Source organism: Lathyrus oleraceus, chromosome 7 (genome assembly GCF_024323335.1).
Source record: "Lathyrus oleraceus cultivar Zhongwan6 chromosome 7, CAAS_Psat_ZW6_1.0, whole genome shotgun sequence".
In the NCBI taxonomy this organism is placed as follows: domain Eukaryota; kingdom Viridiplantae; phylum Streptophyta; class Magnoliopsida; order Fabales; family Fabaceae; genus Lathyrus; species Lathyrus oleraceus.
Window position 1 is genome coordinate 212,723,233 of NC_066585.1, and position 24,793 is coordinate 212,748,025.

The 24,793-nt window shown below is 38.8% G+C and overlaps 1 non-coding gene across 1 annotated transcript; it reads left to right on the forward strand.

Annotated features, from left to right (window-relative positions):
- The first annotated feature begins 23,906 nt into the window (after nt 1-23,906).
- LOC127108674 (small nucleolar RNA R71) lies at nt 23,907-24,013 on the forward strand. Its single transcript, XR_007796197.1, has one exon. It is a non-coding gene; the product is annotated as a small nucleolar RNA R71 (small nucleolar RNA).
- Nucleotides 24,014-24,793: the final 780 nt, after the last annotated feature.

The window sequence follows — 24,793 nt, forward strand, 5'->3', positions numbered from 1 at the left end:
AAGCTCTTCATCTAAAGAAGTATGAGATTGAGGCTCATTGGGTGAAGAAAGGAGGAATGTTTGGGTTGACTTCTGAATTCCTTATTGGTAAAGCTACTACTTTTTCTCAAGCCGGTAGTGTGGATGCTTTTGAAGCTATCTTTGTGTTGCTCATCTATGGTTTGACTTTGTTGCCTAACATTGAGGGTTTTGTTGATGTTAATGCCATTAGAATCTTCTTGATTGGGAATCCTGTGCCTACTTTGTTGGGTGATATGTACATCTCATTGCATTTGAGGAATTTTAAAGGTGGTGGGACTATTGTGTGCTGTGTTCCTCTTCTGTACAAGTGGTTTATTTCGCACTTGCCTCAGACGCCTGCTTTTGTGGAGAACAAACAATGTCTACGGTGGTCTCAGAGACTTATGTCTCTCACTAATGATGATATAGTTTGGTACAATTCTTCATTGAGTAGTTTGGATATTATTGATAGATGTTGTGAATTATCTAATGTGTCTCTCATTGGCACAAAAGGAGGAATCAACTACAACCCTTCTTTGGCTCATCGTCAACTTGGGTTCCCTTGAGAGACAAACCTAATAACACTCAGTAAGAAGGTCTTTTCTATCAAGAGGGTAAAAATCCCCAAAATTTGAAGCAGAAGATGGTACATGCTTGGCATAATGTGCATAGGAGAGGAAGATCCGAGCTTGGTCCGTGCAACTGTGTAGCTTTGGAAGCTTACACTACTTGGGTGAAGAAGAGAGCTTTGGAGTTGAAGATGCCTTATGCTTGTGAGAGACCTATGTCTATGGTTATGGCTGAGCCATTAACTCTCCCTAACCAAGACGTAGAGGAGTTGGAAGACGCACTCGCCAAGATGAAGCAAGAGAAGGATATGTGGGAAGAGCAGTTCCATGCTTTGAGCAAAAAGCATGAGGAGTTGCAGCTTGAGTCTAAGGACAAAGATGCGCTTATTGAACTTTTTGAATACCGAGTAGTAAAGAGACAGAGAGATCCAGAGGGTCCATCTTCCTCTAGTATTCCTCAGCCTTCCGGTGCTTGGAAGAAGATTTTTGATCAACTTGTCCTTGAGAAGGCTCAGATGAAGACCTCTTTTGAGTCCGAGATCCGACGCATTCGAAGGAAGTACACGCCTGCAGCCAGATCACCTGACACTGTTATTAGTGGATCCTTAGGATGATTAGTTTCCTTTTCTCTTGTATTTGTATTTTGGTTTCTGAAATTGTACTCGGTGTAATCCTTCCAAATTATATGAATAAAATAGATTTTTATGGTTAATCAAATTGTTGTTATTATATATTTGCAAATAAAATAGTATTTTCCTTGAAAATAAAAACAATCAAAATATTGCATTTCATGCATCATTCGCATAATAGGTTTTTATTCCGCCAGATTTCTTATTGGTTATTCTTCTGTGCTTCAGCCAAGCTGACTCACCGATACAACACTCGTGCCAATCAACCGAGAATCATGGAACATTTGGAATAAGAGAACCGAGAGTTGAAGGACGAAATTGCTCGTTTGACTGCCATGATGGAGCATGTACTAGCTGCTCAGAGTCAGTCTTCTCCAACTCCTGCAACTCCTCCTCCTCAGAGGACTGTCATTTTAGAGGTTGTTACTTCAACCGTGCCTGCCACTCAGTTTTCTCCTACTATGCCTGCCGGATTCCCATGGGGAATGCCACCAGACTTTGTGCCCGAAGGGTTTGCGCCTACTTTTGCTTCGATGCCGACATCTATCCCGATCATGTCTGTTCCACCTCTAGTTGTTCACACTCTGCCTCATGTTGAGGACACCATCTACCATTCTGAGTCGTATGAGGCCCCTGATGTTTATGAGAAGATGGATGAGATGAAAGACCAATTCCTTGAGCTGCGAAAGGAGTTGAAGATCTTGAGGAGAAAAGATCTCTTTGGTAAGAGTGTTGCTGAACTCTGCTTGGTACCAAACGTTAAAATCCTGATGAAGTTCAAAGTCCCTGACTTTGAAAAGTATAAGGGAAATACCTATCCACTTAGCCATCTCATCATGTATGCCAGAAAAATGTCAACGCAAACTGATAATGATCAGTTATTGATTCACTATTTCCGAGACAGTCTGACTGGTGCCGCTCTGAGGTGGTACATGGGATTGGATAATGCAAGTGTTCGCACGTTCAATGATTTGGGTGAAGCTTTTGGGAAACAGTACAAGTACAACATGGACATGGCGCCCGATAGGGACCAGCTGAGGTCAATGTCTCAGAAGGACAAAGAGACGTTTAAAGAATACACCCAGAGGTGGAGAGAGGTTGCCACCCAAATCAACCCTCCGTTGGAAGAAAAAGAGATGACAAAGATTTTCCTTAAGACCACGAGTTCGTTTTATTACGAGCGCATGATTGCTAGTGCCCCCAGTGATTTTACTGAAATGGTAAACATGGGGATGAGGCTAGAAGAGGGTGTCCGAGAGGGACGTTTGTCTAAAGAAGAGGTATCATCGAGCAAGAAGTATGGTAGCGGGTACACTAGAAAGAAGGAAGGTGAAACTAATGCAGTATCAGTGGGGAGGCAGAGGAGGCCTCATGTTAGAAGAAGTCAGCAACCACGTCAACTTCATTATCAAGTATCATCCGTTATTCCAGTATTTTCAAACAATTCTAACAATCAATCAATGCTAGTTCAACAACAACGTCAACAACAGCCGCAACAAAGAACAAACAACTACAATAACAACACCAACAATAATCAACAACAACAACAACAGAATTTTGAGAGGAAGAAGGTCTCTTTCGACCCTATTCCTATGTCATACGCTGAACTTTATCCATCCTTGGTTCTCAAGAACCTTCTCCAACCAAGAAATCCACTGCAAATTCCAAAACCACTTCCATGGTGGTATAAGCCAGAACTCCGCTGTGCCTTTCATCAAGGAGCTCCCAGCCACGCTATTGAAAACTGCTACCCGTTGAAGTACGAGGTCCAGAAGCTATTGAAAAGTGGGATGTGTAGCGGGGTTTTTGTTACCTTTAGGCTTATTGACTAAACCAAAAGTCAACATACAATTTGAATCGCCACCGCACTTTTATTTATCCAAAGGAAAGGCTAAAAAGCGAACAAAAGCCAAGTAAGAAGTTTTTCAAATAAAAAACTAATAAAAATGTCAGAGATCTAGGTAAGGGGGTTGGTTACGAAATGGGAAGGTTTTACGCACCCAAAACATCCTTAGTACTCTAAGGGAACCCTTTTTGCAAATATGTGTTGTAGGTTGATATTTGTGAAAAGATTTGTGCAAAAGATTAGAGGGATGAGAAGAGAATATATTATATTTACAAATTTTGTTTGAATGGATGAACCCATTGCCTACGTGCCATCACAAAGGAGGATCAAAACCTCGTAGTTCGTGGTAAAAATTTCAAAGATTGGTGAATTGATTTTAATCAAAATCCTTAAAGTTTTTTGTTATCAAAGGGAGAAAACTCAACCTAAACCAACAATCAACCATGCGAGGAAGGCTTCAACATGCTAGTGAGGGGTTAACCCTATAATAAGCACGGAAGGCTTATAATCCAACACTAAGGATGAGGTGAGATTTACATCAACCACTATGATAACTCAAACCTATGACTAATGTTTTTGAAAAGAGTGTAACAAGTGGCCATTGGAACCACAAAATAATTTGAAATGGGTTATATTTACAAGTTAAATTTATTTACAAAATGAGGTCAAAGTTGGATTAAAGTTTATTTACAATGAGTATTTATAAAAATGGTTTTGAAAAGTCAAAGGCCTAAGGCCTAGGTTTCTAATTTGAAATAAATTCAAAGTTTTGAAAATGATTTTTGGCTTGGTTAGAGGGGGGGAGAAGAGAGAAGGGCTATTCCTAAAGCATACAAAGATAAGAGGGGAGAGATGACCCTTGGAGTTCCTTTTCTTGAAGTCATAGAGATGACTCAAGATGCTCATTTCCTCTGGATTTAGCACACAAAACAAGCAATCAATAAATTGAATTCAATCTCCTAGGATCTCCATTTTGTTTGGCTCTTAACTTCGCTACTCATGACAATGGTCCTCTTTTCTCAATCTCAAGATGAGGTTCCTATCACACAAAAACACACATCAAAGAGCTCACAACATAATAAAGGGAATGGACAAAGAATGAGTTTGAGGAGAAGTCCTTTGAGGTCAACTTTGAATTTTAGCATTCTAAAGGCATGGGGCCTAGTTGCTCTTCAACACATTTTGCATTCTAAAGGCATGAGACCTAGTTGCTCTTGAACTCCTTTAAGCATGGCTGAATCCTAATTATAAGTCCTTTCTCCTTTTGCATTTTTTTTTCACATCAAAACAAACACAAAACCACAAAACCACAAAATAGCAATATATTTATATACAATAATGGGCTCAAATGAGAAAAAGAAAAATGATATAAACATAAAATATGTGCTCAAGTGAGCAAAATGAAAATCAAGATGAATAATGAGCAAGAAATAAATGACATTAAAGGTAAATGACAAGAATTTAAAAGCTCAAATTAAACTTAGTAGTTAGTAGAGTTATGTTAGCTTGTCATAAGACAATGTAGCGCTATGTTAAGCAATCGTAAGTGGACTAATATAGTAGCCACACCTATCTGAGGCCGGTAAATAAGAATATAGGCAAAGAACACAAGTTAGAGATCATGACTAGTAAGCCAAGCTCCATAAACTTGCCATGCCAAACAAAAGGGGAAGGGCCTTGTATTGACTTTTGGTTATTTGCTTGACCAAGAAGTAACCTATCTTTGACACAAAATAACTCACTTAATCATGTATCAAGTTGAGTTTGGTTTGGATCAAAGAAGATTAAACTCCTATTTGTCAAGACCAACCTCAAGACTTTAACTCATTGGCCATTGAGGGAAAGAAAGGGATGAAGATGAAAGGGAGGGGGGGGGGGGGGGGGGGGTAAGAAGACAGCAACCAATCTCAATTGATAAAGGGATAACTCATCCTTGATCAAAATCATTCATCTTTCTAGGTGATGATCCTTAAGGATTCTCAAACCACAAGATCCAATGAATTTGATCAAAGTTGAATCAATTCAACCTTGATCAACACCAAACAGAAGAGGAATGAATATAACAAGTCAAGAAGTCAATAATATTTTTTTTGGTAATTTTTGAATTAAAAGAAAATACAAATAAAAAATAAACAAACAAGGTTGAACCTCCAATTCAATTCAAAACAACTTCAATAAGTCCAATTAAATTTTTCATAGGTTCAACATAGTCAAACAAGCTTTGACTAATTTTCTCACAAATTTTTAAAGTCAGGAAGTAATTAAAATCAATTAAAAACAACCAAAAGTAGAATAATATGAATTAAAATCTCAAATAATATCAAAACAAACAAGAAATTGTTGAGACTATTTTTCATTGACTTATCTTGATCCATAGATGCTATGCAAATATTTTTGTATTTTTTAAAAGCCAGAAAGCATTTTAAAATGAATTAAAATCATTCAAAACCAAATAATTCATGAAAAATATCAAATGAAGTCACAAAATTAATTAAAAATCATAATACGAAACTAGATTTTTCAAGAAAATTTTTAGAGTTGGTCTCATATTTTTCTGACCTCATATGGATTTTTTTTATGAATTATTGAAAATAGAATGAATTAAAGAAAATAAAAGGAAAATGAAATAAGCGAAAAAAGTTGAGCCACCAGATCCACTTCATTAATTGACGTGGCAATGGTACACGGTCTGGATTTGAGGACGCACGATGCACTCCAGTCAACAGCGCAACATAATGCATTAAAAGAAGTAATTGAAATGAACACACAAGATTAGATCGTGAGAGAGAGATCCAAGGGTCATGAGTAGCACACGTGGTGGTGGCGGTGGAAACCACCATTTTCTCCAATCAACCAACAAAATCCGGCCGAATTAGCAGGAAAATGGATCTCATCGAAAATGAAAAACAAAGGCATGGAAATGAAGCTCATGTGATATAGATCATCACTGTACCATTAGATTCCTCTCTTTCTTCCTATATTGAGAGAAAGATGAAGGAGAAAATCATGGTGTCCATACGTATTGTTCATGAAATGGCAAATTGAATGCATTAAAAGCTTGCCTCAAGTATGAGGACTTCAGAGAGCCACAAAAACACAAGAATACTACATTGAATTATGAGTTTCAGATCCAAACAGTTTGAGCTTATACCTTCAAAATACTGAGTTTCTGACCACGAATTCTTCAAGCTTTTTGCTCCTCTTTGATCTCTGAATGTAGGGAAGATGACTGACTAAGGAATCTAGCTTTGAAAATCAACTAATGTTGCTGAATTTCAAGCTCGAAAATATTGAAAAAAGTGAGTGATTCCTTTGGTGAGGGTTGTGATTTCAGTTCTGCAGCGTATGGGATCTCCAAAAGGTTATGAAATGAAGGAGAGGAAGCTCTTATTGATAGGTGAATGCATATGAATTCACACTTTGCTCATGTGCATGGGATTTATAATTTTGAATGCACGGGCCTTTGTGGATGTGTGAGAGGCCCATGAATGGCTGAAGGAGCTTGCTGAGATCATATGGAAAGCATGTGGTCATGCTCATGGAATGAAGAATGCTTGCATTTCAAGTTATAACATAAAATATCAAAAATGCACATAAATGAAAAGAAATTCAAATCTCCCAAATGGTAGATCCAAATGACTATTGTGAGTAATGGTTAGAAAGTTCATGAAATAAGGAATAAAAGTCATGTTGGGAAAAAAACATTTGACATGTGCAAATTGAACAAAACTGGCTCGGAAAGTTCAAGTATAAAACATGTTCAAATCACTTTGAAAAAGTTAACCAAAAGTAAGCTTAATCAAACCCCTTTTATCTCATGATAAAAGCTTCAAATGGAAAGATCTCCAACACAAAAGTTGTAGATCTTTTCAAGAAAGTCAGTTTAGATTCAAATTTTGCTTCATTTGGATTTTTTATGACAAAGTTATAGGCATTTGAAGTTGGGTACTTTTTCAAATTCAATGAGTTAGGTCAAGGATGACCTATAATGTTTTGCAATAGAACATGTATTTTTTTAGGATTATGAAATTTTGTCCAACATAACATTTGAAGTATACATACCAAGATTTCAAATGAGATTTGTACCACCTCAAAATCATAAAAATTGAGAATGTTATGCCCTTGGCAAGTTGACCCAAAATTAGGGTTTCAGTCAAATTGACCTATAATGTTTTGAAATGAATGATGACCTTACAAGATTCAAATGGATTTGTAATGAACATGAAAGTTGTTCATATGGTTCTTTGGATCATTTGTTCTTTTGGGGTCATTTTCGTTTGACAAACACCTCAAATGTTATAGCTCATTGAACCTCAGCTTAGTCAGATGACTTGACTGGTCAACTTTTCAAAGTCAAGCTTCCAATCTTGATGAATAAATGATTGAGGGGCCTCAAATAGGCTCACATATGCATAAAATGATAAATTAAATAACTTACCTTGATTAAATTTGATCATAGGTTGAGATTGCTTCATGGGCCAGGCACAATCAAAGCACAGTGAAATTAGGGTTTCCTTGGGAAACAATCTTCAAGCCCTCTGGGTTATCTTGATAAAATTGGCAAATTGATATACTTGGGAGACATATATGATGATTAGGAACTTTGTGGACCATTGTCATGCTTTTTCTCATCTTCATCTAGCCATTACATTGGGCTTAGGAGCCTCCTAGGAGCATTGTGGAGCACATGATCACTTGAGCTTCAAAACAAAAAGAGTTAGTGACATATTTTTGTGCTTTTGGTTAGTAATCAAATAAGAAAAGCAATAACATACAATAAAAGCATGCTTGGTGATCTCAAATCACTCAAACAAGTCCTAATCCTAGGGTTAAGGAGCCAAACATGCTATGATCCTTGAGGCAATGCACTTGTGCAATGACATGGTGCCATGAGGGATCTTAGGGTAAAAATTAGGGTCTTACAGAATGGTGTCCTTTGAGGACCGTGCGCCAAACTTGAAAGCTAACCCACTGCCTGCTCATGGTAATTCCTCTGTTAATATGGTAGATGGTTGTCCAGGAAGTTTCCAAGTGTTTGATGTGCGACGTATCCGTCGGTCCTTGGTAGAGATGCATAAAACCCTGTGTACTAGTAGTGATTGTGAGCATGACCATGCCGGTTGTGCGATTTGCACTATAAACCCCCGTGGGTGTTCAGTTGTCAAGAGAGATATCCAGAAGTTAATGGATGAGAATGTAATCCAGATTCAATAGTCGAGGGATATAAATGATGTGAGTGTGATAGTACCAGTGTTTAAGACCCATGAACGGGTGGTGATTCAATTTGATAGTAGCAACAACAACATCAACAGATCGGTATCACCGTTAGTAATACAGTTGGCGGGCCCAATCACATATGCATCCGATAAAGCTGTTCCGTATTAATATAACGCTACTATGCTGGAGAATGGTCAAGAGGTTCCGTTGCCTATGACTAATTCCGTTGTGAACATTGCTGATGTTACAAAGGTAACCCGTAGTGGTCGTGTTTTTGGTCCTGTTTCCCCAAAATATGTAGAGGATATTTGTGAGAAGGTTGAGGTACCTGCAGCAAATCTGGTTAGTGCTCCAAAGTGTCATTCTGGTGAATCCAGCAATTTGAAGCCTAACGATGATGATGAGGTACTTCGTTTGATTAAGAAAAGCGGATTTAATATGGTGGAGCAGCTGCTCCAAACTCCTTCAAAAATTTAAGTATTGTCTCTGCTCATGAATTCTGAAGCGCACAGAGAATCATTGCAAAAAGTATTGGAGTAAGCTTATATAGAGCATGATGTAACAATAGACCAGTTTGACCATATTGTGGCTAACATCACTTCCTGCAACAACCTGAGCTTTTGTGATGAAGAACATCCCGAGGAAGGTAGAAATCAAAATTTGGAACTGTATATATCAATGAATTGTAAGGAGGATGTGTTGTCCAATGTGTTTGTTGATACCGGTTCTTCGTTGAATGTACTCCCCAAATCAACTTTGTCCAGATTATCATATCAAGGAGCTCCGATGAGATATAGTGGCGTGATCGTCAAAGCTTTTGATGGGTCTCACAAGACTGCTATTGGTGAGGTGGGCCTTCTAGTGAAGATAGGTCAGAGTGATTTCCAAATTACTTTCCAAGTAATGGATATCCACCCGGCCTATAACTGCTTGTTAGGAAGGCCATAGATACATGAGGCGGGAGCTGTGACATCCACTCTGTATCAGAAATTAAAATTTGTGAAGAATGGTAAGATCGTTATTATGGGTAGATAGAAAGCTCTGTTGGTGAGTCATCTGTCGTCTTTCTCGTATGTGGAAGCTGAGGATGAGATTGGAACTCCATTCCAAGCTCTATCTATTGCTGAAGAGAAGAAAGTTGGGGCACCTATGTCCTCTTTTAAAGACGCTCAAAAGATTATGGAAGATGGTAGTTCTGATTAGTGGGGTCGGATGGCAGAGGTTGCCGAGAACAAGAACAGAGCCGGTTTGGGTTTCCAGGAAGGGTCGTCTATGATCAAAGTTGAAGATGTGCAACCTAGTTTCCGCAGCGGAGGGTTCATTCATGGCGATGAACAACACTCAGCTGTCGTGATTGAGGATGATGAAGATAAAGACTGCACCAATTTTGTGACGCATGAAAAAGCTTGCAACAATTGGGTCAATGTCGATGTTCCTGTTATTGTTCATCGCTCTAAGTAATTGCTTTTATTATTTTTTGAAAATCCTTCTCCTATGCCTAAGGGATAAGTGAACATTGTTGGGCATATTTCAAAATTAATCATCAATAAAATGAAATTCTATTCATCCACATCTATGATGTTTTTTTTAACTTTTTGCTTTTCCGAAAATGGTAATCACAAAAAAAAACATAAATAAATAATAATTATCCATCTGCATAATATTTGATCGCAATTCACTCCTCTAAAATCAAAATATCAAATCATTATGCAGGTTGGTTTCTAAACCCATTGAATACAATGATCCTACTCTTTCTCCAAACTTTGAATTCCCTGTGTTTGAGGATGAGGAAGAAAGTGATGAAGAAGTGTCTGATGAATTATCTCATCTACTTGAGCATGAGGAAAAAGCCATTCAGCCGTTTGAAGAGCAGATTGAGTTGGTCAACTTGGGTTCCGAAGATGATGTGAAGGAAGTCAAGATTGGGTCTCAACTGTGTCCAGAGGATAAGAAGGGGTTGATTGATCTTCTCTGAGAGTATTTAGATGTGTTTGCTTGGTCCTATCAAGATATGCCTGATTTGGATTATGAGATTATGAAGCATAAATTTCCGTTGAAGCCAGAATGCCCGCCAGTCAAGCAGAAGTTGAGGAGGACTCATCCTGATATGGCAGTAAAGATCAAAGAAGAAGTGCAAAAGCAGATCGATGTCGGTTTCGCTGTTACCGCTGAGTATCCGCAGTGGGTGACCAACATTGTGCTTGTTCTGAAGAAGGATAGAAAAGTCCGTATGTGTGTTTATTATAGAGATTTGAATAAAGATAATCCAAAAGATGATTTTCCTCTGCCACACATTGACATGTTGGTAGACAATACAACTAAATTCAAACTCTTTTCGTTTATGGACGGATTTTTCGGTTATAATCAGATTAAGATGGAACCCAAAGATATGGAGAAGACCGCATTCATTACACCCTGGGGAACATTCTGTTATAGAGTGATGCCTTTCGGTTTAAAGAATGCCGGTGCAATATACCAGAGAGTAATGACCAATCTTTTTCATGATATGATGCATAAAGAGATCGAAGTCTATGTTGATGATATGATTGCTAAATCCAATAATAAAGAAGAACATGTTGACCATTTTTTGAAGCTATTCCAGCGTTAGGGGAAGTATAAACTCCACTTGAGTCCCAATAAGTGTACATTTGGTGTTCGTTCTGGTAACTTGTTGGGATTTATTGTCAGTGAGAAGGGTATTGAAGTTGATCATGCCAAGGTTAAAGCAATAAAAGAGATGCCTGCACACAAAACTGAGAAGCAGGTCAGAGGTTTTCTCGGCCGCTTGAATTATATTTCAAAATTTATTTCACACATGATTGCCACGTGTGCACCTATATTCAAGCTTCTTCGGAAAGATTAGTATTATGATTGGACCGAAGATTGCCAAAAAACCTTTGACAGTATTAAAGAATATCTGCTTGAGCCTCCGATTCTGTCTCCGCCTGTTGAAGGAAGATCGTTGATCATGTATTTGACTGTGCTTGATGAAAGTATGGGTTGTGTTCTTGGTTAGCAAGATGAAACTGGAAAGAAAGGATATGCAATTTACTACCTCAGTAAGAAATTCACCGACTGTGACACTCGGTATTCTATGTTAGAGAAGACTTGTTGCACATTGGCTTGGGCTACTAAGCATCTGCATCTGTATATGTTGAATCATACCACTTGGTTGATATCCAAAATGGATCCAATCAAGTATATTTTTGAGAAGCTTGCTTTAACTGGGAGGATTGCTCGTTGCCAGATGTTGTTTTCAAAGTATGATATTGAGTAACGATCTCAAAAAGCTATTAAAGATAGTGTCTTGGCTGACCATTTAGCTCACCAACCCATTGAAGATTATCAGTCAGTACAATACAATTTTCCTGATGAAGAGATTTTGTACTTGAAAATGAAAGATTGTGACGAACCATTGCTTGAAGAAGGGCCAGAACCAGGTTCCTGTTGGGGCATGGTATTTGATGGAGCTGTTAATCAGTATGGAAATGGCATTGGGGTAGTGATTATTACTCCTCAAGGCACTCGTTTTCCATTTACAGCTAGATTGACTTTCAAGTGTACAAATAATATGGATGAGTATGAAGCTTGCATTATGGGGCTTAAAGAGGCCATTGATCTCAGGATCAAGTGTTTGGACGTCTATGGAGATTCAACTTTGGTTGTGAATCAAATCAAAGGTGAATGGGAGACGAATCCACCCGGTTTGATACCATATAGAGATTATGCGAGGCGGATTTCAACTTTCTTTACAAAGGCTGAATTTCATCATATCCCTCGAGATGAAAACCGGATGGCAGATGCTCTTGCAACGTTGACTTCAATGATTATGGTGAAGTTCTGGAACAAAGTTCCTAATTTGACTGTGATGTGTCTTGATAGGCCAGCACATGTGTTTGCTATTGAAGAGATCAAGGATGAAAAGCTATGGTATTTTGATATCTAGTGTTTCCTCCAAAGTCATATTTACCCGCCTGGGGCATCTTTGAAAGATAAGAAGACTTTGAGAAGGTTAGCTAGCAACTTCTACTTGATTAGTGATGTGCTTTTCAAGAGAAACCTCGATATAGTTATGCTCAGATGTGTGGATAGACACAAAGAAAACCTGTTGATGATTGAAGTCCATGAAGGTTACTTTGGTACTCATTCCAATGGGAATGCTATGGCAAAGAAGATGTTGAGAGCATGTTACTATTGGCTGACAATGGAATCTGACTGTTGCAAGTTTGTGAAAAAATGCCATAAATGTCAAATTTATGCAGATAAAATTCATGTTCCTCCGACACTGTTGAATGTCATTTCCTCTCCATGTGGGGAATCAATATGATTGGAATGATTGAGCCCAAAGCTTCGAACGAAAATCGTTTCATTTTGGTGGTTATTGACTACTTCACAAAGTGGGTTGAAGCGGCATCATATGCGAATGTAACCAAGCAAGTTGTTGTGAGGTTTATCAAGAATCAGATCATATGCCGTTATGGTGTGCCAAGTAAGATCATTACTGATAATGGATCTAACTTGAACAATAATATTGTGGAAGCTCTTTGCAAAGACTTCAAGATTGCACATCATAATTCTTCTCCTTATAGACCTAAGATGAATGGGGCTGTTGAAGTTGCAAACAAGAACATTAAGAAGATCATTCAGAAGATGGTTGTAACGTATAAGGATTGGCATGAGATGCTCCCATTTTCTTTGCACGGGTATCGTACATCCATCCACATTTCAACAGGGGAAACCCCTTTCTCACTATTTTATGGCATGGAGGCTGTGGTCCCAGTAGAGGTTGAGATCCCATCATTGCGTGTCTTGATGGAAGCCAAGTTGCCTGAGGCTGAATGGTGTCAGACCAGGTTCGATCAGTTGAATTTGATTGAAGAGAAGAGGTTAACTGCCATGTGTCATGGTCAATTGTACCAGCAGAGGATGAAGAAAGCATTTGATAAGAAGGTCAAACCTCGTGTGTTCAGAGAAGGTGACCTTGTGCTCAAGAAGATTCTATCTTTCAAACCTGATGCTAGGGGAAAATGAACTCCTAATTATGAAGGCCCATATGTTATTAAGAGAGCCTTTTCAGGCGATGCTTTGATTCTTACAACTATGGATGGTGAAGAGCTAACGTGTCCTGTGAATGCTGATGCAGTCAAGAAATACTTCGCCTAAAAAGAAAAGAACAACTCGCTAAGTTGAAGACCCCGAAAGGGCGGCTTAGGCAAAAATGAGCGTCTCGGTGGATTGAAAACCCGAAAGGGCGATCCAGGAAAAAGTTAGAGACATAAAATAGAAAAAATTATCCTGATAAATTGAGTAACCCACCTTGGGGAAATTTAAGCAAAAATGAGGGATTATGGCAAGTAACTGCATCTTGCTGATCTTCAGTCATGAAGACATTCTTGAGCACAACCTTTGTTTCTGATTCGTCTTCAACTGAAGCCAAGAGCACAATGGATATTAAAGTCGGTAGAAGGATTAGTGATCATTGTATTCAATGTAGCCCTTTTTCCATGTAAATTACCATTTTCAACTTTGTTGGTTCTATGCGTTGGCATCAATTTTGGTAAAACCTAGAGTTTTCACAAGTTGTCACAAGTGTTGTCTTGACATGAGATATCAGTTTCCGGCAGGGTGTTTAAATATGGTTGTGCAGGATTTAGCTAAGATGTCAGACCCGATGTTAAGACATGTGTATACAGAATATTCAGTCTGAATGTTATGTATTTTGTGATTGCGCTTTTCATGCAAATCTATGTATGATTGATGTGGAGATTGAACGCGCCATTCGAGCAGTAAATAAAACCAGATTGAATTATTTTCCAATAAGATATGATCAGGTGTTAAGAAGATATGAAAGGAAAATAGATTTAGGGTTGTATGATGTCCAAGCCCATTCAAAAGCTTCTATTTAAAGGGCATGGAAAACCTGGTTTTAACACACAAGAAAATGAACGAAATAGTGAGAGAGAATAAGGGTTTTAGTCTTGTGTGTGCTTGTGTATTATGAGCCATTCATTCATCCTATTGATGATTGAATTGGACTGACTTTTGTGTTGTAATTTGTCCACTCTAAGGTTTGAAGCATGAGTGTGTGTTTACTTGGTTGAAGCTTTTAAGCAAGATCAAGTATGTGTTCTTGAAGAGTGTCTTCATTCTTTGTAATATTTGTTTTTACATCACTGCTGTGATTGAGGGGGAGTGAGTAGGGTCTCTTATCTAAGAGTTCTTAGATAGAAGTCACACGGGTAGAGATTAGGTGAAAAGACTATAACTTGAAGTTGTTTACTGAGAGTCTTTGAACTAATTCTGTTTAGTGGATTTCCTTCCTGGCTTGGTAGCCCCCAGACGTAGGTGAGTTTGCACCGAACTGGGTTAACAATTGCTTGTGTCACTTGTACTATTGTTCTTTATCTTTTATCCTGTTTATATTGTTCAGATATTAGTGTCGTGACATTACCTTCGACATCTCATATCTGATACCAGAATTTCAATTGGTATCAGAGCAGGCATCCTGCTCTGGTTTTAGGTGAGATCTTGGGACGTTACTTTCTGGTACTATGGATAGAGACGGAGGATCTGTTCACAGACCACCAATTCTGGATGGATCTAACTATGACTACTGGAAACCTCGAATGGTAGCCTTCCTGAAATCTTTGGATAATAAGGATTGGAAGGCTGTTCTAACAGGCTGGGAACATCCCGTTATTACTAAGGAAGGAGAAGTTACAACTGATAAGAAGGCTGAGGAACAATGGACCAAGGAGGAGGATGAACTAGCCCTTGGAAACTCTAAAGCATTGAATGCTATATTCAATGGGGTTGATAAGAACATCTTCAGACTGGTGAACAACTGTGAGGTGGCTAAAGATGCTTGGAATATTCTCAAAACCACTCATGAAGGTACCTCTAGAGTAAAGATGTCTAATCAACTGCTTACTACCAAGTTTGAAAATTTGAGGATGAAAGAAGATTAAAATATTCATGACTTTCATATGAATATCCTTGAAATTGCTAATGCCTCAGGAGCCCTGGGTGAGAAGATGTCAGATGAAAAACTAGTGAGGAAAATTCTCAGGTCACTTCCCAAGAGATTTTCCATGAAAGTGACAGTCATAGAAGAATCTCAAGACATCTGCAATATGAGAGTGGATGAGATAATTGGATCCCTCCAAACATTTGAGTTGGGAATGGGCCATGGATCTGAAAAGAAAGTCAAAAGCATAGCCTTCGTGTCAAACACTGAAGAGAAAGAGGAAGAAAATGGTCTAGATACTGATGAAGATCTGGCAAATGATGTAGCATTACTGGGGAGATAGTTCAATAAACTCCTGAAAAAGATGGATGTAAGGTTAAAGTCTAATGTCAAGAACAACTCATTTGACATTAGTAGGTCCAATGATGCTGGAAGAAGAACAAAATCTGATGAAAAGTCCAAACAAGGAAAAGGAGTTCAGTACCATGAATGTGATGGGTATGGACACATTAGAGCTGAATGTGCGACCTACATCAAGTAACAGAAGAAGAGTCTTGCTGCTACTTGGTCTGATGAAAGTGAAACAGAAGGAAAGTCTGCCAATCTTGTGACTGCCTTGACTGGAAGATGGGGTTCTGATGAAGACTCAAGTGATGATGAAGTAACCTTTGTTGAGTTAGCCACTACCTACAGAAAGTTGTGTTACAAAAGTGAAGAAGTGTGTCAACAAGTGGAAATTAAGAAGAAATTGATAACACAACTAGAGGATGAGAAGACAGAACACTTGGAAACCATCTCCAAGTTGAAGATTGAAGCCGTGTTCTTGAACTCCAGACTAGATGAGATGACAAAGTATTTCAGAATGCTAAACAGTGGATCTAACACCTTAGACAAAATCCTCCAAACTAGAAAAATGGCAGGAGACAGGTCTGGCCTTGGGTTCAATGAATCCACTCCTGAGTGTAGTCACACTGGTAGCAAACCAAAGATGTCACATCATGTGTCACAACATCATAAGGAAAGACAATATAAAGGAAAACACCAAAGATGGAGATGTCATTACTGTGGAAAATTTGGCCACATAAAACCATTCTGCTTTAAGTTGTATGGCTATCCTAGTCCTTCTCATCATCAACCTAGACCCAAACACCACATCCCTGTCAACAGAAAACAGTGGGTTCCTAGGACTAGTGCTACTAACTTGATAGCTCACACTTCCTTCATAGTTTAAGCCAAAGAAGACTGGTATTTTGACAGTGGATGCTCCATACACATGACTGGAAGCAAAAACCTGCTAATTGACCTTCATCCTCATGCCACTAGCTATGTAACCTTTGGTGATGGAGCAAAGGGTGAAATAAAGGGGATTGGAAAGCTAAACTGCACTGGAGTCCCTAACCTTGATAATGTGCTACTTGTTAAAGGACTGACTGCAAACCTAATCAACATCAATCAACTGTGTGACCAAGGTCAAAATATAAAATTCACAAAAACTGAATGTCTGATTACTAATAAAAAATGAAGTGATCATGAAAGGAGTCAGGTCCAAGGACAACTGCTATATGTGGAGTTCTCAAGAAATAGGTTATTCATCAATATGTACTCTAGCCAAAGAAGAAGAAGTGAAACTATGACATCAAAAACTGGGCCATCTGCATCTTAAAGGAATGAAGAGGATTATATTTGTTGAAGCTATCAGAGGAATCCCAAAATTAAAGATTGATGAAGGAAGAGTTTGTGGGGAGTGTCAGATTAGAAAGCAGACAAAGATGTCACATCAGAAGATCAAACATGACACCACATCCAGAGTGCTGGAACTTCTCCACATGGACTTGATGGGACCTATACAGGTGGAAAGTCTTGGTGGGAAAAAGTATGCTTATGTGGTGGTGGATGACTTCTCCAGATACACCTGGGTAAATTTTATAAGGGAAAAATCTGATGTATTTGAGGTATTCAAAGATCTTTGCCTAAGACTTCAAAGAGAAAAAGAAAGTCAGGTTATCAGAATCAGAAGTGATCATGGGAAAGAATTTGAGAACAATAAATTTGCTGGATTCTGTTCATCTGAAGGAATTAGTCGTGAGTTCTAATCTCCCATTACCCCTCAGCAAAATGGTGTGGTAGAAAGTAAAAATAGAACTCTCCAAGAATCTGCCAGAGCTATGATTCATGCTAAGAAGCTGCCCTACCACTTCTGGGCTGAAGCTATGAACACAGTCTGCTATGTTCACAACAGAGTAACCTTGAAGCATGTGTATAAACTGAGGAAAGCACTCTATGGTTTGAAACAAGCTCCTAGGGCTTGGTGATGCGGTGTTTTTCGCAAGTATATGAACGCGTCAGAGTAATATAAATGATTGTCGAATCCACAGAGACCAAGTGTCAATCTATCGTTATCTATTGTTATGGTGTTTATCAAAGGCAATTGAAATAGGTGTTTTTGTAGTGTGCAATGAAAAGGAAAGTATTGAAATAAAATATAATTAATAAAGACAGGGTCGAATGTAATTCACGTAATCAATTGATAATCCAAGTAGTTGCTAGTAGAGCTACTTATGGGCAGTGTTTCCTACTTTGAAAAGAACTAATTTAATAGGAACTGTCGCTTTTGCGTACTCAGAACCGAGTTGTACTCCCTAATCAAACCCTCTTATTGTCACTTATAAAAAGGCGCGCATTGCGTTAGAGTAGTAAACCTATTTTTAAGAAATATAGTATCTTAACTAAGTTGAAAAATATTGTAACCTGGATTTCTTAACCAAAAGAGGTTCTTACGAACTAGACTCTAAACTTATAAACGCGTCCGAAAATAGTTTTAAAATCTCTTTTCTTCTTAATGTTAAAATCTCCTAATGAACTAAACAAAGTGCTTTCGCTGTTTTTGAAATAGTTAAAAACAATCAAGTTTAAAAAGACGTTGGACGCTTTCGATCTTACCCAACGGAATTGAAGTGCGGGAAAACTTAATTTGAAAGTTAAAATAGCCCTTAAGTGTTTCTACGAACAATTGTACGGATTATCGGTTTAATTATGATCCTTACATTCTAACCTTATAAATTTAGCTAGACATGGTAAAGTAAAAGTGCATTAAAATAAATAAAAGTAGTGCGAGTGCGGAAAGTAAATAAAAGTAGTGCGAGTGCGGAAAGTAAATAATTTAAAGTGAGTGCGAGGAAATAAATAAAGTAAAGCGAGTGCGGGAAATAAATAAAGTAAAAGCGAGTGCGGGAAATAAATAAAGTAAAAGCGAGTGCGGGAAATAAATAAAGTAAAGGCGAGTACGGGAAATAAATAAAGTAAAAGCGAGTGCGGGAAATAAATAAAGTAAAGGCGAGTAATAAAAACCTGCTCCAATCGGAGGGCTGAGTAAATTGCAATGCGGAAAAGAAAATGGCGGCAGGATTAACTTCCTTCCGAAGTGCTCCAAACTCGATTACAGACTCTATCACAAACTTGATTACACAATTGTGGTAACACTCCAATGCGAAGCGATTACCACTATAAAATACTGAATATATGCCTAAGTGAAACAAAGTTGCTTCTGAGTTTGCCTTTGTTCTAAGTTTGGATCATTGTAAAAGTGAATTCGCGTTTCTATTTATAGGCAAGTAAAAAGATGGAAATGACTTGGATGTCCTTCAACTTGAAAATAGGAGGGAACCGTTTTTCCTCTTGTGGCGCCCGCCACAAGGCCATGGCGCCCGCCACAAGCATAATATGGGGCGCCTTAGTGGAAGTAGTGGGAAAACGTAGAAGTTGATGGAAGTTGAATTTGACACGTCATGGCAGGGTCTGTGGCGCCCGCCATTGGGTAGGCCATAAGCACAAAATGCTGAATTTTAGGGTTTTTGGCTCTTTTTCACTCCTTTTCTCGATCGGGGCTCCGATTAAAGTAAAAACCTGAAAACAAAGGAAAACATACCAATAACATAACAAAATGATAATAAAACGACTAGAATGCATGTGAAATCGGAGTCGAAAATACGTAAATTTCAGTGTGATCAAACTCTCCCACACTTAAATCTTTGCTTGTCCTCAAGCAAAACATTAAAAAGCTCATAAAAGAAAAACTGGTGTAAACGAGTGCTTCAGGTAAAAATTCTAAGTTCAAGTCGGGATGCAATGATATGTACTAACTGAGTGAACTAAGGGTATCATGATGACACTAATCCGCGAATACGGACATAAACTTCATTCCTATATTAACCAACCCATATTATCCCACAATACCTAGGCCTACCTCTTCATCTCTTTTTATGTCCTTTTCATTCAAGCGCAATCACATTAAGCCCGTTATCCGTACATGCTTCATAGTAGAGTGGCCTGTTAGTGATTATGATCTGAGCATGGGTTTTCTGGCACATAAATATGTGTAAACCCTTTTATTGGACCTAACTGTAGTTGTGGGGGATCGGATCGTAATCCGCCCTACCGAGTTCAGTGCCAGATACCTCTGAACCAACCAACAGTGGGTGAGTTTCTTTTTTTTTTTTTTTTCTTTTTCTAGCAATTTTTACAATCCTTTGGTTTAAATGACTTTGTGAGGGTCACCTATACCGGAGTTGCTTTTTTGCTTTCTTTTATTTTTTTATTTTTTTCTGGATCATTCACTTATTTGCATCGGTCCCCTACGTAGAGGATGCGTAGGCCGGAGCTGACTGTTGAGATAAACTACTAAGGACTTATACGGAAATGATGATTAAGGCCATGGTATATGGGGTTTCGGGAATGATTCCTATATTTACGAAGCTTATGGTGCTAAAACAGATACTGATGTTTCGCAAAGTTCTCCCAAGTCACCGCATCCTTACTCAAAACATGTCCTTAAAACCTGAAAACTTTCGAAATAACACTATTTTCTTTTGCAAAATTTTTTTGGTGGGGCTAAAGGTATGGGGAGGTAGGATTGTACTAAAGATCTACTATATTTGGTGACTCGTCAGACTCATGCATTATACTAAGAAGCAAATAGACAACTAAAAGGAAATAACAATAAATAAACTATCTAAAAATAGTAAAGAAAAAGCGATAAACGAGAAAACGAGAAAAGCAAAATAAAGAAAAGACGATAGAGTCTCCTCCCACACTTAAATCGAACATTGTCCCCAATGTTTCGAAATAAGATAAGGAAGAGTTACCTGGCAACCTATTGCTGACCACTAGCGCCCTTGCCATCCTGAGGTGGACGACGTGATCGGGTACGACGACGGTCTCTCTGATCCATCCTCGCCTGCAGGGCATCCTGAGCGGTCCTCACCTCTCGAAGGTTACCTATAATGGAACCTTGAGTGGCTTCAATTAGTGCCATGTGTCTCTGGTGGTATTGTTGCTGAAGGGGTTGTGAATCTGTGATCGTTTGCAGAGACTGTAGAACAGTGTCATAGGACCTGTCTGTCCTCCGCTGCGATTCTTGCATGAAGCGCATGTTATCCGTCATTTGTTGCTGGAGGGTAGAGAGTAGGTCGTCACGCCTTTGCTCTCTAGCCAGGTGGTCACGCCACATCTCCTCTGTAATATAGAAGCCAAGAGTGGTACCTGCAGAAGAAGAAGATGGTGCAGTGTGTGGTTGTGAAGGATGATTGGGGGACATATGTGGTACGGGAGATCTCTCTCTCTCTCTCCAATCATATTCATCATCGGTGTCATATCCCGCCTCATCAGGAATGTTAGGAGGAAGAGGACCCAAAACAGGTGGTTTCATAATGGGTGCCGATACTAATGCTTGCTTTAAAAGATTAAATGCGTCATTACATTTTTCATCGAAAATGAATTCAACATCTTTCATTAAAAGTCCGGTTAAAGGTTTTGTGATTTTGGAGAAGTCCTTAATAAAACGCCGGTAAAATCCAGCGTGTCCAAGAAAGCTTCGGACTTCTTTGATGGTTTTTGGTGGTTTTAGGTTTTCTATAACTTCTATTTTAGCTTTATCTACCTCTGTACCTTTTTCGGAAACTATATGTCTTAAAACTATTCCTTCGGTTACCATGAAATGACATTTTTCCCAATTTAGCACGAGGTTCACCTCCACGCATCTCTCCAGGATTTTCTCAAGGTTAGCAAGACAATTGTGGAAATCAAATCCGCAAACCGAGAAATCATCCATAAACACTTCCATGATACCATCTAGGTAATCTGCAAAGATTGACATCATGCAGCGTTGGAAAGTAGCTGGGGCATTACAGAGGCCGAATGGCATTCGTCTGTAGGCAAAAGTTCCATAAGGGCATGTAAAGGTGGTTTTTTCTTGATCTTCGGGGTGAATAGGTATTTGGAAGAATCCAGAGTATCCATCTAGATAACAGAAGTAAGAGTGTCTGGCTAGACGTTCCAACATCTGGTCTATAAATGGTAAAGGGAAATGGTCCTTCCTAGTTGCTTTATTTAATTTTCTATAATCTATACACATCCTCCATACTCCTTCTAAACGTTTTGCTACATGTTCTCCTTTATCGTTTTGCACGACTGTGATGCCTCCCTTTTTAGGTACTACATGCACAGGGCTCACCCACTTTCTATCCGAGATCTGGTAGATTATACCTGCCTCAAGTAACTTAAGAACTTCCTTTTTAACAACATCACTCATTATAGGGTTTATTCTTCTCTGATGTTCCCTAGAGGGTTTTGAATCTTTTTCGAGCGAAATTCGATGCATGCATACGGATGGACTTATACCTTTCAAGTCAGAGATATTATATCCTAAGGCTGAGGGATATCTTTGTAAAACGTCTAAAAGTTGGTTCGTTTCCTTTTGGCTCAGGGTAGCACTAACTATAACTGGACGATTCATCTTTTCATCGAGGAACTCATATCTCAGGTTCTTAGGCAGTTCCTTAAGTTCTAAGGTTGGTTTCTTAGGGCATGGCATAGGATCTGGAGTAAGGGATAAACATTCGTAAAGGTTATCATCGATGTAAGGTTTTTTAAAGTCATCATCTTCCTTTATGAGGGTTGATGGTAACTTAATTGTTTTTGTAATTTCTTTTTGTTATAATTCTCTAACACATTCATCAATGATATCTAAGGCATAACACGAGTCTCCCATCACAGGTGCCATAAGAAATTTCGAAAGTATAAATTCTATTTTCTCGTCGCCTACCTCAAATGTCAACTTTCCTTTCTTGACATCTATTATGGCTCCTGCAGTTGATAAGAATGGTCTACCTAGAAGGATTGGTATATCATTGTCCTCTTTGATGTCCATGACAACAAAATCAGTAGGGATAAATAGTTGATCTATCCTAACAGGAACATCTTCTAAAATGCCTATCGGATATTTGACAGATCTATCAGCTAACTGAAGTGACATCTTAGTGGGTTGTAATTCTCCTAAGTTTAACCTCTCACAAACTGCTAAGGGCATTAAGCTCACACTAGCTCCTAAGTCTAGAAAATCTTTTTCGATGACATGATTACCCAAAAGGCAAGGAATGGAGAAATTTCCAGGATCTTTATCTTTCTTCGCTAATTTGTCCTCGGAAATAGCATTACATTCCAAAGGCTTCGGATCGTCAAGTCTACGTTTGTTGGTAAGGATGTCTTTGAGAAACTTTGCATAAGAAGGTATTTGGGTGATGGCTTATGTGAAAGGGATTTCTACATGATGTTTTTCTATAACTTTAATAAATTTCTGATACTGTTTATTGATCTGGGTTTGTTTGAGTCTTTGCGGATATGGTATAGGTGGTTTATATGGCGGGGGTGGTACATAAGTTTTATCTTTAGGTTCTTCTCCTTTCTCTCGACCTTCCTGGTTTTCAGATTCCTCTGGTTCCTTTACTTCGTTCGTGGGTTTGGTACATTCCTTAGAAGTTTCGGGTTCACTCAATCTAGGGTTTGGTGGCTCATCATAAGCGTTCCCACTTCGTAGGGTAATGGCATTGGCTTGTCCTCTCGGATTTTGTTGAGGTTGTCAGGGGAATTGTCCTCCAGGTGTAGTTTGAGGGGCTTGGTTTAAAGCTACCTAAGAGATCTGGGTTTCAAGCATCTTGGTATGAGTAACTATTTGGTCAACCTTGGTTCCTAACTGAGTAATCAATTCGTTAACATGAATGTTTTGGTTCATGAACTCCTTATTTTGTTGGGTTTGAGCGGTGATAAAATTTTCCATAATTTTCTCAAGGCTCGGCTTTGATGGTACAGGTTGCATAGGTTGATGCGGTCTAGGGGCTTGATAACTAGGTCTCGGAGGTGCATTATTTTGAATAGGGTTATTGTTTTTATAGGAGAAGTTCGGGTGATTCCTCTATCCAGGGTTATAGGTATTCGAGTATGGGTTCCCTTGGGTGTAGTTCACTTGCTCGGAGTGGGTTTCGTTTAATAGACTGCATTCTGCGGATTGGTGTCCTTTGGTTCCACATATCTCACAATCCGACGAAACTGCGGCTACAGTATTCGGGTTTATGCACATATGCTTGACCTTGAGGGCTAATGCGTCCATTTTAGCTTGCATCATGTCTATAGAGCTTAGTTCATGCACTCCTCCTTGGGCTTCCTTCTTCTCAACTGTCACTCGTTCGACTCCCCATGATTGATGGTTTTGAGCCATATCTTCGATGAGGGCACTAGCTTCAGGATAAGGTTTGTTCATCAGAGCACCGCCTGCGGCAGCGTCGATGGTCATCTTTGTGTTGTAATGAAGTCCATTATAGAAGGTTTGAATGATTAACCAATTTTCTAAACCATGATGTGGGCATGCTCGTAACAACTCTTTATATCTCTCCCAAGCTTCGAACATCGATTCTCCTTGGTTTTGGGTAAATCTAGTTATATGGTTTCGAAGAACAGCGGTCTTACTCGGGGGAAAATATCTAGCAAGAAAAACTCTTCTAAGGTTATCCCAAGTCGTAATGGAATTGGGTGGAAGGGAATCTAACCATGATAGGGCTTTATCTCTGAGGGAAAAAGGAAATAATCTTAAACGTATTGCCTCAGGAGAAGCTCCATTGGTTTTAAAAGTATCTTCTAATTGAAGAAATATTTTTAAATGTTGGTTAGGGTTCTCGGTAGCGAGACCCGCAAATTGTCTCTGTTGCACTAGTTGCAACAGGGATGGTTTAAGTTCAAAATTATTAGCTGGGATGGTTGGGTTTACTATACTAGAACTAGGTTCTTCGTTAGATGGTTGAGCGAAGTCCTTAAGAGGTCTTTGGTTTTGATCTTCGGCCATAGCTCTCTTAATTCTATGAAAGAATAAACGTGCGCGAGCGTAACGTTCAGGTTCCGCCAAAGGGTATACTAAGCTTAAACTTTCGGTGCTGCGAGTTCTTCGCATTGACCGGCGGGAAATAGCCTAAGTCTAAACGATATAACAACAGGAAAATAAAATTTGACGAAATTGGTCCCCGGCAACGGCGCCAAAAACTTGATGCGGTGTTTTTCGCAAGTATACGAACACTTCAAAGTAATATAAAAGATTGTTGAATCCACAAAGACCAAGTGTCAATCTATCGTTATCTATTGCTATGGTGTTTATCAAAGGCAATTGAAATAGGTGTTTTTGTAGTGTGCAATGAAAAGTAAAGTATTGAAATAAAATATAATTAATAAAGACAGGGTCGAATGT